Consider the following 16,555-nt stretch of genomic DNA (forward strand, 5'->3'; position numbering starts at 1 on the left):
ACCCGCCCGAGAGATCCAGTTCCTGGGAGTAAAGTGGCAAGATGGACGGCGTCAGATTCCTTCTGAGGTCATCAATAAGATCATCGCAATGTCTCCACCAACTAACAAGAAGGAAACGCAAGCTTTCCTAGGCGCCATAGGCTTTTGGAGAATGCACATCCCTGAGTACAGCCAGATCGTGAGTCCTCTCTACCTCATAACCCGCAAGAAAAACGATTTCCACTGGGGCCCTGAACAGCAGCAAGCTTTCACCCAGATCAAACAGGAGATCGCTCATGCGGTAGCCCTTGGACCAGTCAGGACAGGACCAGAGGTAAAGAATGTGCTTTACTCTGCAGCCGGGAGCCATAGTCTGTCCTGGAGCCTTTGGCAGAAAGTGCCTGGCGAGACCCGAGGTCGACCACTGGGATTCTGGAGTCGAAGTTACAGAGGGTCTGAAGTCAACTACACTCCCACCGAGAAAGAAATCTTGGCAGCTTACGAAGGAGTCCAAGCCGCCTCAGAGGTGATCGGCACAGAAACACAACTTCTCCTTGCACCCCGACTGCCAGTGCTGAGGTGGATGTTCAAGGGAAGGGTTCCCTCTACCCACCATGCCACTGATGCCACGTGGAGCAAATGGATTGCCCTCATCACACAGCGCGCCCGTATTGGAAACCCAAATCGCCCTGGGATTCTGGAAATTATAACAAACTGGCCTGAAGGTGAGACTTTTAAATTATCTTCAGAAGATGCAGAGGAGCAAGTAGCACGTGCCGAGGAAGCACCCCCGTATAATGAACTGCCAGAGAGTGAAAGACGCTATGCCCTCTTCACTGATGGTTCCTGCCGAATTGTAGGCGCAGATCGGAAATGGAAAGCTGCAGTATGGAGCCCCACACGACAAGCTGTACAGGCTACTGAGGGACAAGGTGGATCGAGCCAGGTCGTGGAGCTTAAAGCCATCCAACTGGCTTTGGATATTGCCGAACGAGAGAAATGGCCAAGGCTTTATCTCTACACCGACTCTTGGATGGTAGCCAATGCACTGTGGGGATGGTTAGATCGCTGGAGAAAGGCTAACTGGCAGCGCAGAGGAAAACCCATCTGGGCTGCTGAGATTTGGCAGGACATCGCCGCCCGGGCAGAAAAGCTGACCGTGAAAGTTCGACACGTGGATGCACATGTACCTAAGAGTCGGGCTAATGAAGAGCATCGTAACAACGAGCAGGTGGACCGAGCTGCCAAGGTGGAAGTGTCACAGGTGGATCTGGACTGGCAGCACAAAGGAGAATTATTTCTAGCTTGTTGGGCCCATGATGCCTCTGGTCATCAAGGGAGAGATGCGACATACAGGTGGGCTCGTGACCGAGGGGTGGACTTGACCATGGACAACATCTCACAGGTCATCCACAGCTGTGAGACTTGTGCTGCAATCAAACAGGCTAAGCGGGTGAAGCCTCTGTGGTATGGTGGACGATGGTCAAAGTACAGGTATGGGGAAGTATGGCAAGTTGACTACATCACACTTCCCCAAACCCGCCAAGGAAAGCGCTACGTGTTGACCATGGTGGAAGCAACCACAGGATGGTTAGAGACCTACCCTGTGCCTCATGCTACTGCCCGGAACACCATCTTGGGTCTGGAAAAGCAAGTCCTGTGGAGACATGGTACCCCTGAGAGAATCGAGTCTGACAATGGAACCCATTTCAAGAATGGCCTCATAAGCACCTGGGCTAGAGAACATGGAATTGAATGGATATACCACATTCCCTATCATGCACCAGCTGCTGGGAAAGTTGAACGGTGCAACGGAATACTTAAGACAACTTTGAAGGCACTTGGCGGGGGAACCTTCAAAAATTGGGAACTGAACTTAGCAAAGGCCACCTGGATGGTTAACACAAGGGGTTCTATCAATCGAGCCGGTCCTGCCGAATCCGAACCTTTGCACACAGTGGATGGAGATAAAGTCCCTGTGATACACGTAAGAGGTTTCTTAGGAAAGACTGTTTGGATTAGTCCCACCTCAGGCAAAGGCAAACCCATCCGTGGAGTGGTTTTTGCCCAAGGACCTGGTTATACTTGGTGGGTGATGAAGGCAGATGGGGAAACCCGTTGTGTACCACAAGGAGACCTTATCTTGAGTGAGAACTCTGTAGATGGTAATAGAATAAGGGGTGGATAATGTCCTAGGTTGCAATATAGATGTAGTTAAGCATTCTATTACCACCAGCTGTGGGCCGTTAGCTGCTATCACCTGCTAACGACCCACTCCGGATGACAGGCAATGGGCCATCCGTTAGCTATTATCAGCTGCTAACGACCCACCCCGCATGACAGGCAATGGGCCATCAGGGACCCACCGTGTGACTCATGGACTTATCTCATCCCATTGTGGGATGCTCTGCCCAAGAGGGAGGAACCAGGTGTTCCCACGGGGATATAACCTGGCCTTGGAACTGCCTGAGCTAGCCCTGTCTACTGGGTTCCCAGAGGACGAGAGCTACTACTGGATCTTCAGCTGGAGACTAGACCTTCACAGGATCACCGCTTCAACTGGACTACTTCAGTTGGACTGCTACTACCACCCTAACAGGGTGTTAGGTTGTATCTGACTTTGTCAGTGCTTTTCCTTGTATTATTTCACTTATTTTTAATTTCAATCTTGACTTGTGATCTCCCACTGGTTTGTTTTCAAACCAAGACAGATGCTCACCCAGATAAGCACAGCATAAAGCCTCTCATGTTACTTGTAGAGTAGTCTGGGATATGTTTATTTGTGTGGGGTTTTTGTGGCGTTTGGTTTTTGTTGTTGTTTTTGTTTTGTTGTGTTGGTTTTTGCTTTTGTTATTTTTTAATTAGCAAAAGCAATGGTTATTTCTACTTAATTTCCAGAGGACAGAAAAGCATGCATGTCTTTCCAAAGTCAGCTTCCATATTACAGTAAGCTATTACTTACAGCCAAATGTGATCTAAATAAATATGCGGTTGTTACATTTTTTTCTTTAAAAAGTATTATTACCTCCACTTGAATAATAGACAAGAGAAAAATAGAAGAAAAGCAGGGATTCTTAAAACCTTATCTGATGCTGGGAGCACCATCATTTGATTCCTTCCAAAACATGTTTTCTGAAAAGAACTGGGTGCATTTTATTCCTGGTATTCATTCAAGCATTCTCCTTTCCTGAATGGCAAAACCAATGTCCTATATAAAAAGGAGCTGCTTCTCAAAAAGGTATTCAGTAAGGTACAAGAACATGGGGCCTGAGAAGTGAAATACCTTCTTGTTCCTTAGTACTGAAATGTTTGTATGAGCAGCAGCAGTAACAATGTATTTTAGTTTCTGTGTGAGATGAAATTGCATGTGGATGGAATTAGATATTGACAATCACAATAGTGGGTATGCAAATAATACCATGATATTCCTCTGTCTAACTTCCTCTCAGGAAAAAAGCAGAGACAAAAAATGGAGTGGTGTTGTGAGGACCAGTGCTCCATTTATTTTTCTAATGCAAACTCGATGCATGCCCTACAGCAGAGCATGTCTATGGGATATGTGTTCTCTCAGTTCAGGAGAGTCCGTAGCTGTCTGCATGGCTAAGGCATACAGGTATGTGTTTCTACAAGGCAGATTTGATGTATGTCATATGCAAGCTTGACCGTCCCAGGTCCAGTATCCCAGCTGAAAATGGTTTCGCTGGGATTTCCATGTGATTATGCTGGTGTGCTTATTTTTTGTTACCTTTTGAATAGATAATTTAAAATAGCTCTCTGTAGGGATGTTCTCTTTGCCTGTCTGCCTATCAATCTTTCTATCTGAATGCAGAAGTATTTGATTAGTGTATTTAAAGTAATAAAGATGTCAACAGTAGTGTCGTATTGATTGATGTTAATTATAAGTCTTTAATGGCTCCTCTGGTTTGGCCACTCTCCTTGCAGATTGTGATTTTATGGTTAAAATAATGCCCTCCTGGCTACACACTCAGTCATAAATTGTGGTCTATCTTTTTTTAATGACTTTGCATGCCGTGGTATAATCCAAATAACATAAATTATCTTTGGTAAAAGGAAGGCAGTCACTTTCATAGACGTGATGGATGAATTTATAAGGACTAGCTAACGGACTGGTTGGGATCACACCAGAGGCAAAGCTGATTGTTCTCGTGTGTTGCCATAAGCAGAAACAGTAGGTAGGCAGTCTTGGATAAGTGATGATTTTCATTCAGTTCCTCTCTTTCCACTCCATATAGTCAGTAAATGTTAAAGAAAAGGCTGAGATGTGATTCAATCTCATATCAAAAAGCTAACTCCTTAGTAATTATGTAAAAAATCCATAGGCATCTGTTGGCTAAGCTGTACTGAACAAAAAAGTAATGCAGAATCTTGCTTTGTGGACGTTCTTTCTAAAGTAAAGAATGAACGCGTGTTTCCCCTTCGAGAGGTGTATTGCTTCAGCGAGGAAAATGCTACAGCACTGAGAGAGGTTTCACCATTTCTGGGGGAGTTGAATAATTTTACATGCATGTTAAAAGTGAAATATCAGGGGACCATGCAGGGATGTGTTCAGGGATGTCCACATACGTATGGATGTGTGGTGTGTTGCACATGTTCATTTTTAAATATATTCACTATAGCAATTCTGAAACACCACCTTATTGCTTCTATATCCATAATTGGCTCCGTGGAGCTCTAGCACAGCATGGAGAATCCCATCATGCTGTGTTCATACAGATAGGTGCACACAGAAGCTTTCAGAGTGATCTGTGCCCTGCGGGGCCTGGGATATAACTAGTGAGCCAGGCTAAAAAGCTGGATGTTTCCTTGCTGCAGAAAAGTTGGGAATAGAAGTCAATTTGGAAAAGGCATGGTCACAGAAGGTAATTTCTTGGAACCCTAATCCTGGCCTTTACTGCTTGGTAGCTTACTGTACTTATACTGTGGTATGTGATCGACAGCAATAAAGTCCGAGGAAATTAATAGTAGGAAATGGGGATTTTGTTTGGTTTTGTTTTTTTGCTGGACTAAGATGGGACTCATAAAATTAGTTCTGGCAGAACTGAAGCACAAACAATAGTAAAATACATGACAAAATTTTGAAGCACTCTGTTGCAGACTGCAGTTGCAGTGCTGCCTTCTGTGAGCAGATGCCTTATACATCTGCTGCTTGGTGAGATTGCTTTCTAAATAAAACTGATTACTATTTGTTTATTAAGGTAGAAAGCTGTATCACTTTTCCACAGAACAGCAGGATGAATATGCTTAAATGTAGCAAGAAAGCCAACAAATGAAAAATATTCCTCCAAGCTCAGGACAGAGCAGGAAAGTGACCTTTGCATAAAGGGCTTTTAGTCACTTGCTACCTAATTTTACTAGTATTAATTTTTCTGACTCTAACAAAGCAGTGGTATTCCTTTGCCATGTTGTGAAGTGTGTGCTTCCAGAAGTCACATCAGCTGGACAGCATCTGGGTGGCTGATGAGCTGGGCAGGCAGCTATACTTGCAGCTTTGGAGTTGCTTTTGGTTCCATCATCAGGGATCCTGTTCATGGGTGTCTGTGGCACATTGCCCATGTGGATCTTTTGGGTTGGTTTTGTTTTCAGGTGGTGGTGTGTTTAAGTTGGGAGCTTTTTGGTCTTGGGTTTTGTTTTTTTATGGGTTAGTTTGTTTTTTTTTTTTAAATTTATTCTGTAATTGATCAGAATTTTTACCTCTGCAGTGTGTGCTGGAGTTCAGCTCTGTGAAGTTTTCCCCAGGTCCTCAAAGGGCAGGATTCCCTTGTCCCAGCCCCTGCACTTTTTCTGTTTGCAGTAAATTAACAGTAATTCCTATGTTGGAGGTGAAATTAGAAAAGGAAAAAAAAAACCCAACAAAACACCACAGCAAACCCAACCCCAAGGCTTCAGTTAAAAAATGCAGGTTAATCCTCCACAGCTTTCAGAAGCATTTCTGTAGCATGCTACTAATTAAGATGAGGTTATCATTTTAAGTTATACCAGGAATGCAATTAGAGCTCTTACTAAGAACTGTAGCAATCAATTTTATACAAATTATTCAGACCTGGTAAGGTAGAATGCAGTTTTAATAGGACAAGAGAACACACTGTAGTTTTATTAAATATAATATAGATTTAAATTACTGCTGAATGTTGTACTGCTGTGCATTCAGCAGGAATCCATGTATCCCTTTCTAAAATCTTTTCTTAGTTAGGATTAAGTCAAGCATTTTTTTTTCTCTCTTTTTCCATGCACAGTTTCTATTGATTTTTGATTTTGAAAAAGAGACGCTTAAATGGATGTACTGTATAAATTGGTGTAAATGAGTATTTGATATGCTTCCCAAGTGATAAAAAGTTGACATGGACAAATGGGTACAAGTCGATGTCAGATGGCAATTTATGACCTACGTCACTCGTAGATGTATGTATTTTCTGCATATACTGTACACAGGAGATCAAACTCATCCCCAGTTCGGGTAAGGTAAAAAAGAGTGGGCAGGTGAGTGGGTTCTATTCCCAGCAAGCCCTCTGTGCACTAGACACTAAACAGGCTGGGATGTTTCCATATCTTTAAACTTTGCCCAAACCTCAAAAAAAAAAAAAAAAAAAAAAAAAAGTCTGTTAATGAAAGGACTAAACTTACCCATTTACACCTTTTTTTAAAATCATTAAGATATAACTGTTTCTGAGAAATAGTGTTCACCATAGACATGCAAACTGTAAAAGTGTGCTGTTGTGGAAGGATTTCACAGTGTTGTGCAAACAATATGGTGTTTTTATTTCTGCACGGTGTCCTTCTGGCTCTGTTTTCCAAGCAGAGAATGCTTGTTCTTTGCATTTTCTTGAAACATTTTCATCTTTAATATAATCACATCTTCTTATCTTGCTCTGGTTGCCTCTTTCTTTTGTAGCTGTACAAACTTGTACTCCTTGAGTTACACTCGTGTTTTACAGATGTTCTTTCCGACATTTGTAAAAGTGGACAGCACTAAACTGCAGTTAATCTTCAGTGTCTGTGAGGACTTAATAATGTAAAAGCTCAAACATTAAAACTATGACTGTTTCTCAAGCGTGCTTAAAAACTCAGCAAATTCAGAAGAAAGCTTTATCTGAAAGGAAACAGAACACATGAAATGTGGGTATATTTACACTCCACCAGCCTTAATTCTCTGATACAATAACTTGGTGATCTGTTAAAAAAATTGCCTGTAAATAAAGATTAGAGGAAAAGTATTTATACAAATGCATTAGATTATTTCTTGTTTCACCTTTTTTTTTCCCGAAGAGATGTTAAGATGGTTATTTTTCTATTTTTAGATGTCTTTTATAAAAGAAAATTTTCATTTGAATTTGTTGCTTTGTTTCTCTTTAATGTACGCTAGAATCTTTTCAGTGAGAGTTGTAGAGTTTTCTACAGGGTGGGAAATGAAAAGCTCCAACTTCTGCCTCCAGCAGTTTTGCATGAGGCTGTCCATTTCAAATTAATTCTTTGCTGAAATCTTCAGCATATAGGCCAAGAAGAAACATATTCAGCTGTCTGTGTTTATTTGAGTCACATTACTGTGCTTTCTGGAGCCCCTGTTACCTATAGTTTTTTATTATCTAACCTGTACTTACCAGCCCCTCTGACCTGGAGGTAAGGCATCACTTGACTTTATGTTAGCATGGATGATGCAGATAGTACCTCTTAGTTTTGGGGATGGCTTTTCTTTCAAATACAACCATAATCCAGGGTAACAAAGATTGCTTTTTAATCAGAAATCTTGTTAGGTTTGAAGGAATAATGTAAGGAAACAATAGTCATCGTGGTTTTGCATTTAATTAATTTAATTTGTTGGTGTGTGCCTTGGTTTAACCTGAGTAAGGACTAAACATCACATCCTTCTCTTTTGGAGAAGGGGGTACTTGGTATTGCTACTCTTTTTATGAGGAAAACCTTTGTCTTCATTTTGCTAGCACAGGAAGCTGGGACAGGGAGGTAGAACTCTTTGGAGATGAAAAGGTGTCACTGGTCAAGCAAAGGCCACAGAAACAGCTCAGATGAAAATCTGTGTTACCTGCAACCATATGCATCTATATGTGTGTCTATATGTTTGCCAGTTAGTGACTGCAGCTTCTGGCCATCCTCTGTAACAGAAGTACTCATTTTAAGTTGGTTATCCTAACAAAAAGAATTGGTGTTAGGGAAACATGGTCTAGCTGAGAGCTGATCTGCAGGATGGCCTATTGCAGGCACAGCAAATGCAAATGTGTCTCTCATTTTCCACATTTGTTTAAAAAATAGCAGGGGTTTGGTTTTGTTTTCTTTTCAGGACAGTTTTGTTGTTGTTGTTTGCAGAGTTTTTTTGTTGTTTCAGTTTGGGGTGGTTTTGGGTTTTAAGTGCTTTAAAAATGTAATTCTAGGAAAGAAAAGAATGTATCATTACTACTCATTTTGAGACTAGTCTGTCTCCTGTCTGACTGGTAACTCTGTCAGGAATTTAATGTTTGGAAAATATTTTCATGTTGCAGGCCAATACCCCTTAATTTCCAAAAAGTTGAAAAAGGTAAAATTTTTCTCTCAAAAGAAATTGAGTTTGCACACAGTGCATCAGCAGCTTTGCAGTTGCTGTCAGTATAAATGAAAAGGCAGTGGCATTGCACAGCAGAAAATATCAGGATATTTTGATACCATATGTGAAATTCAAATCCATTCAAGCCTGAAGATGTTTTTTGTTGGTTTAAGGAGGGCAAAGGCAACAGGAGCTTGAGTATGCTTTTTTGGAGAAGTAAATCAAGAAATTATGTCTTTTATTTAGGTAATGGAGTGAAGGTAGTTGGATTAAGAAGTCATAGTTTAGGGGAAAAAAACCCAACCCTGCTTTCATGGAGATAATCCTCTGTAGGTTGAGGGCAGAAAGACGTAATTTAGCATTTGTGGCAGTTAGATAATCATTTACACCAGTAAAGAATAAAGGAAAGGTGCTTTATGTTGTTTTCATTTCATTCTTAGGCTTGTTCAGGCTCATCCAGAGAACGTTCATCAGCAGCGGTCATAGGCCTTGTTAGTGCAACTGTAAACTTACAGGTTAAGGTTATTTTGGCATACACAGAGGTAAAAGAATTTGTGTTTACAGAGGAATTCCTCTCTGCTAGATTAGAGGAAGGTAGGCCTCCATTAGCAATAAAACTTATGTGGGCTGATAGCATGGGTGGGTGTCAACTTCATTTATTGTTAAACTTAACAGTAAACTATTAGGTTGTTTAAAATGTCTTTAATAATATCTCTAAATATTTAACATTGTAAGTACGTAACAATATCAGTGGAGTACAGCCTGTTTGTTGGGTCCAAATCTGATGAATTGCAAGTTTTTCTAGTCTGGAGTCAAGCTTCTCTGCTGACAGGTTTTGTTTTGAGATATTTTGAAATGCTTGAAAGTACAGGATGGGATGTTGATGATGAGCAAAAACAAATATTCCAAAGCTGAATTAAGTAGTGGTTGTCAGAGTCAAAAGGACTAAATCAACTTTTAAATGGCAATTGAGTGCAGAGACATTACAAATGACTTCTTGGGGTTGGATGTAAGCCGAGGAAACATTCAACCTGCTTGCCATAATTATTTTTAGAGCTCCTCTAAGTTTTTCACAATGTGTATAAAGTTAAACATGTCTGCAGTTCACAAATCAGTAATACGCATCTGAGGCTTTCATGTTGTTCAGTCAGAATAACATCTGCAGTCCTGACTCAGAAAAGGGTCTTTCCCAGCAAAGACCAGTGAGGAATGTGCTTGTGTTATACTGAAAAGAGTAGAATGTAAGCAAGGCCTTAGTAGATGAGCTTAAATAGATCTAATTTTAGGGCTTTTGAGTAAGTTTGCTTTTCTTCAGTTTGTTCTTTGGACTTTGTTTTAATTTCTAATAATAATCAGGCTACTAACCTTCTTTCCTAGGATCTGCTGCTGCTTTGCTTTTAATTTTTTCCCATACCCCTGCCATGAGGCTGTAGTTCTGTCATGAATACTGTTTGGTTAGTACAGTAGCAGACAAGATGGGCTGAAAACATTTGTTAAGGTAATCGAAAGATTAAGGTTTATAGGTCAACAGAAATATGCACCCAGTTACTTTTGTGCTCCCAATAATGACCTAGATTACACCATTTATGATATTGCGAACAGAGTTAAGTTAGAAGAACCTTTATAAGGCTTTGGGCACAAATACTTAAATGTATCAAACACCAGTAGTGAAGTTGTTCCTCAGTAATGTGGACGTTTGTTCAGAGTCTCCACCTGTTTACAGTATTCAGTTTGGGATGCACTATGGTGTATTAACAAGACAGTTTTTACAGGCTTCCATTGTGATTGCAAATACTCCTCCCAGAACCTCAGCTTGGGGGCCTGGAGATGAAAATGAACATAGAACTTGCGTATAGTTAGGTAGTATTATAAACTTCACATAGGGGCAGAAGGGGGTGAATTATGTTCACTAAAATAATATTTAGCAGTTCTGATGTCAAAAAAAAAAAATATAACATTAGCAAATCTGAGTTCAAACCTCAGGAGAAGCAAAAACCAACAGCTTGATGAACAAAATATATGGTTATAAATTCTGGCAACAGTTCTTGTAAGTGGTAATGTTTTACAATGAAAATATCAATAAAAGTGTTATGGTTTGGGGAGAAGGACTCTTAGAAATGTCTAATGTTTTTTTACTCTACATTTATAAAATGAGGTAAAATAAAACCAAGTAGAGATGGGAATGAGGCTTGACAGAGTCAAAAGTAACTGCTAAAAAGTGAGTGGAAGGCAATGTTAAAGTTAAGTGATGCTACTGGCTCTTCTCGCTACATCTTTACTCACCATTTCAGCCAGATACACACATTTCACTTATATATATTTATATATACACACCAATATATTTATAGGTGTGTGTTGTATGCATAAGTATATAGGAAAACATATGTGTGTGTATACATATATATGTAAAGTTTATATATTTCTATAGCTATATGTATTAAAAAACAGTATGTGAGGTTGTATTCGCATGTATTTGCTGTACTGCCCAAATAGCAAAATGACGAGAGCATCAACCAGGGTTTGAACGTGTGGATATTCTCACTTCAGTGTTACACTTTTGGTTTCTGGAAGCAGACTGTCGCACTTGCAGTTTGGTCCTTGACCTTCTATCACTTTTGGAGATGTGCCCTACAATCTTTGTTTACAGTAACAAGCATGGAAAAACTGACTTACTGACAGTAATGCTGAAATGTAGGTTGAAACCACTTGCAGGTGAAAAAACATAGTTCTTCCACTTTGAACTTGTAATGTGCTTGATGTAAAATACCCATCTAAAACTGGGCAGCCAAGGAAAGGAAATCAGTCTTTTGCCCAAGACCAAATATTAAGTGCCTTGTCAGCAGTTTCACTAAGGAATTGATTGTAATATGTTTCTGTATGTTTTTCCTTGAAGAGCACAAAATCTATGTTTAACCCCACCCCCACCCCAAAAAATTGGTTATTTATTTTTGTATAGGTATAATATTAAATGCCTGAGCAGGATCATGAGCTTGTAGCTATTGTACGTGCAACTCTGATCTCCACATAACCTTTTCATCACACAGCTTTCTCACAGGCAGGTAAAATACATGAGGGTTTGTAGGTTGGTTTGAATGAGTCATAGAATCATTAACTGGTTTGGGTTGGAAGGGATCTTAAAAATAATCCTGTTCCAGCCCCCTGTGCCATGGGCAGGGACACCTTTCACTACACTGGGCCACTCCATCCAACCTGGCCTTGAACACCTTCAGGGATGAGGCATCCACAGCTTCTCTGGCCAACTTGTTCCAGTGCCTCACCACCCTCACAGTGCAGAACTGATAGGCTGCACAACTTCCTCCTTTCCTGAAATTCGCATTACTTTTCCTAGTGTTCTATGTTCATTAACCCAATGCTAATGACTATGAGACTTTTTCAGGAAATTAGGGTATTTACATGAGGAATTTTTGTATTCAGACTAGATTTTCTTCCTGAAATGCTGGTTTACTGAACAAAGCAACATTTGAGTTCTGGAGTCAAAGTCAAGGTTCTGGTGCAGAATGAATGCAAATCTAATGGAAGATTCATGACACAGTTCAGTGGTCATATTTTTGGTGATGTAGCTTAAGTGATGTGTTTTGTCCCAATTAAATATTCTAGAATTTTCTCATAGTAGTGTTATTTCACACTTTCAGGAAAATGAAAGAGAGTTATAAGATCACTGAAAATCCAATGGCAAGTGAGTTAGTGAAGCATTCCTATTTTCCTACAAGTTGCATATTTTAACACATGCTTCCAAATACTTCTTCAAATTTTATTTTCTTTTTATATCATTGCAATAACTACAGTCCTTTGTATTAACTTATGACCTGACCCGTTTCACACTGCCAAGTGAGACAAGTTTGGTCCCAGGACTAACTCACCTATTGGAAATAGTTTTTAGTAAGTTAGAAGAATAATGGAAATTTTAACCTTAGGAAACTTTCTCAAATGCAGAAAAAATTGTATGTTTTTCAGTGTCATTAATAATTTGGTTGCATTTACATCAGTGTATCACATTCTGCTCAGTTAATTGCCCTATTTCTGCTCCCATCCAGGAGTCTCCTTTCTCACAGTTTGCAGAGTTCCAACAGCTCCAACAGTTTGTGAAGCTCCAACAGGAGAATGCTTAAGTTATGTAGACTCAGTCTGTTAAAGAACATAGGCCTTTTCTAGCATACTACAATCAAACATGGGTGAATATTGAGAAAACATCACTGAAATTTTAAAGAAAGCATTTGTACTCACACTGGCAACAGATTCTCCAATATGACTAAAGAGCTGGCAAATACAAGCATGTATGGCCAGTGCTGAAATCCTTGAAACTTTGAGAGCATAATTGCAATAAACTGTCCATCACACATCCATAGAAAATTAAATGAATGTGGGAAATTTTTCCAAGAGTAGTATTGAATAATCAGTGAATTAAAACAAATTGTTCTGGTTTCAGATGACTGCAAGAGAAAAGTGCCAAACTGTGGTGCTTTACCAGTTTCTTGTCGTGAAGGTCTCTGTGCTGAAAATACAAAACCAACATTTTCCTATTTTTTTTTACATGCATTCACTTAGATGGTCTAGAAATATTCTGGTGTAGTCTATTGAAAGTTCTACTGAAAAGGTGGAATTGTGGTTATTTTTTAACTGTTTGGACAACTAAAGCATATATTTTTTTATGAGGAGGTCAATAGATGTCCATTCCAGGCACCATACAACTTAGCAAAGATATGCCAGGAGATGGCTTTGAAGAAGCCCATCAAATAGCAAAGGAGTTTAGCTGTGGTCACACAAAACTCCTCAGAGGATATCTTACCTTATTAAAGAGGTACAATGTAGAGAAACTACATTTTGGGACCTGAACTGTCAGATGGCATTGACCTGAGTGTCTCTAGACTATGGCAGCATGTCTAGCCATACCCTGTGGTCACTAAACTTCTACTGGTATTTTGTATGACACGTTGGGCTCTTCATGCCTTGGGCAGTAGCCAGTGTGGCTCAGTACTTAGACCCATGTGCAGCTCTGTGGTTTTTGCTCACTGACATATGTTTGTTTTGAAATGAGTCCATAAGGTTTGCACGCTTGAGGTTCACTTTCAAGGTTTCAAGTTCAGTGCAACGTCAAGTTTTGCCTGGCTTTTGGGTTGAAACCTCAAGCCTAATGACAATTCTTTTTCCATCTGCAGATTACAGAGGGAAAGGTCATTGAAAATTGAACTCCAAAACCTGATACTTGCTGAGAGCCATCAAATATTCAGGTGGACCATTTATTGTGATTACATATTCCAATCAAATTAGCAACTCTGCATTTACTGATATACACAAGTGTGCCAGTGGTATTCTGCTTTAATTGAAAGAATAGCATTTCTCCAAGTTTCTGCTATTTTTCAGTTCCTGCTTCCTAGGTGGCACTAGTGTTTAGTGCTACGCAGTGGTAGCAGCTTTTGGTTATAATAAGGAAAAGTTAAATTTATGGTTGGTTCTGTTTTTTCTGTCCAGTCTCTGCAGTGCCTATTCTGTGTTTAATCAATGTGAAGTTCTGCTTCCTTTGACTTCAAGGAGTAAGACCCAAAATGGACTTTTCCCAAAAGGAAAAGCTGACACCCTAAAGGTTTCATTTTCCAAACAGAGTTTTGTTTTCAGTGACATTCAATACATCACACTTGCTGGGATCCATGTTTCATTGCAGTACTGTACCAAGCAGAAAATTAGCCATACAAATAAGTATTTGGTACAAAAGCATCTGAACCTTACTCCACAAATTTCAGTAGCCTTTGAGCACTCATGAATTAAGATTATTTTGTGCTCTCTGTATATTGCTTTAATTGTTCATGTTCATCTCAAGTCTACTCAGCTGCTGAATCTTTGCTCCAAAGCCTGTTCCCTGTGGGCAGTTACATCAAATCCAAGGTAGCTAGTGTATCCCTTTGTGCTTTAGCAGCACAAAGCTGCACTAATACGAAGCAGGATTAGTGGCCAAATGTTTGGGAACAGGTCTTCAAATCCTGGCACCAAATTGGTCTTGGGAAAATTTTTAGTGATGATTTATCAAGGCAGCATACAAAATAATCCCAGTTCTTTCCACGTGTTTCAGCCTAAAAGCTTTCATGTGAACACAGGCAGTAATGATCTCAGCCCAAACTTACCTGTACCCTCAGCTGTTCTGTTTGGACACTTCCTAGTTCTCCATTCTCTGGAGGGGGAGAAAATATGCTCTGGAGCTAAACTGAGAAAGTCATTTTAGACAGGTTAATTTAGAATCTGCTAGTGACTTACTTTGAGAGGTAACAATATTTAATGAAATACTATGTTAGAGATTTGAGGAGGGAAGGACAGTTACCCATGCTGTTTACAAAGAGCCTAGTGGGGAGTTCATCTAAAGGGTAAGAATTACATTTGCAAGCACTCTGTGCATAAGGCTGTCTCTCACATAAAGCCTTTCTTCATCTAAGTATTTTTACATTTCTGAGGGAATTATGACTGGTCTTTGCAATTCTTGCCTCTTCCCTTCTGTCCCTCTTCATTGCCACGTAACACAGCTCCATATCCCTGGATCTTACTTAAAGCTACATACATTGTGTACTTGCATAGGAGGTTTTTTACAGTATCTTGGATATATATTTATAGAGAATTTAGGGCCCATTTTCCAGGTCTGATTGAAAAATATGTCTTATTTATTCTGAATATACAAACATCCTCCAGGTACCATGCTGGTTCAGCCCTAATTCTTCTGACTTCCTAATGTAGTTCGGGTTTCATATGCAAATATCTTTGGGTTTTCTCCTGTTTCTCATGGATAACACATGGTAGAGCACTGGAATTGTTATCAGGGTGTTTCCTAGCATTTTAATGGTTTGGTTAATAGTTGAAAGGGAAGCATCTGGGGATTAAATGATAATCAGGTAGTAACAGTTTGGAGGTGCTACTGATTAGAACTTGGTTAAATTTGTATGAAAAGTCTCTTCATTCCTTGGTGCCTTTCCAGTTCTTTTAGTGGCAGATCAAGGAAAATGCACTGAATTCAGAAGTGCAGTGAAGGCTGCCTATGTAAGAAATGCAGAAAGAATATTTATTTCTTGCACAGAAAGAATATTTATTTTCCCAGGGAGGGAGGTCAGCACTGGAAGAGGTTATGGAATCTCCATCTCTGAGAGTTCGCAGGATGAAGTTGCATCTGACCTGATGTAGTGTTGATGATATCCAGGGGTTTCACTAAGTTACCTCCAGACAAGCCTTCCAATCAACATATCTCTGAGTCTAAGTAAGAACAGATAAAAGGGCTACTGGTATCAAGCGGGAAAGATCATCAGCTCACAGAGTCAAGAACTGCAGCTCTGGCTTAGAAACTAATGAGAACAGACGAGAAGCTATTCACAGCCATGCTATTATAATTGTAGGTTAAAAACAACGGGACTGGTCACCAGGACAGCTCCTCTCATCTTGTAATCCAAAGCCCTGAAGGTATGTATTTTGCTGCACTCACTTTCTGCCTCAGTGATGTTTATATTTTGGACTGAGAAAGTCATCCATAACCTGGATTTTCCATATTAGCAGATATTGCATCTGAAAATACAGTATTACATTGACTAGCTACAGTCAGAGTTTGGGTATACCTTTACCATTTTCCATGAAACACTTGCCAGTGCTGAAATTATTAACCCCAAAGGTGAAAATGCTCTCGGTGAAAATGCCCTCAGATGACTGTGGTAATCTTGTGATCTGTACAGCTGCTAGTGTTCAGGTCCTGTGCCTCTCCTGAACGCTAGCAGCATACTGAGGCTGAGTGCTACTACTGGATTTTACATGGAATTTAGGCAACTCCTAGGTGCAGCCCATTGCAAAACCTCTTTCTGAGAGGAGCCAATGAGAACAAGCTACAACTGCCTTGTGCAAATTTTTGCAATCTGCTATTGCGTGAACAGTTGGGAAGGTTGAAATCAGCACAAAAGAGCACTCTGGTTTTGCTCTGATTGTGCTTCCCTGTGTAAGGGCTAAGCATGTCTCTTTTGGGGGAAGTCTGTGTTTGATCTCCAT

The 16,555-nt window shown here is 40.1% G+C and overlaps 1 long non-coding RNA gene across 1 annotated transcript in view; it reads left to right on the forward strand.

Moving 5' to 3' along the window:
* LOC146441434 (uncharacterized) overlaps nt 1–15,983 on the forward strand; it is a 258,283-nt gene extending 242,300 nt beyond the window's left edge. Inside the window, exon 10 of the long non-coding RNA XR_014849913.1 lies at nt 15,919–15,983. This is a non-coding gene — a long non-coding RNA (uncharacterized LOC146441434). The remainder of the gene's footprint in view (nt 1–15,918) is intronic.
* Nucleotides 15,984–16,555: the final 572 nt, after the last annotated feature.

The sequence above is a fragment of the Lichenostomus cassidix genome, chromosome 2 (assembly GCF_008360975.1).
Source record: "Lichenostomus cassidix isolate B80296 chromosome 2, HeHo_3.0, whole genome shotgun sequence".
Classification (NCBI taxonomy): Eukaryota; Metazoa; Chordata; class Aves; order Passeriformes; family Meliphagidae; genus Lichenostomus; species Lichenostomus cassidix.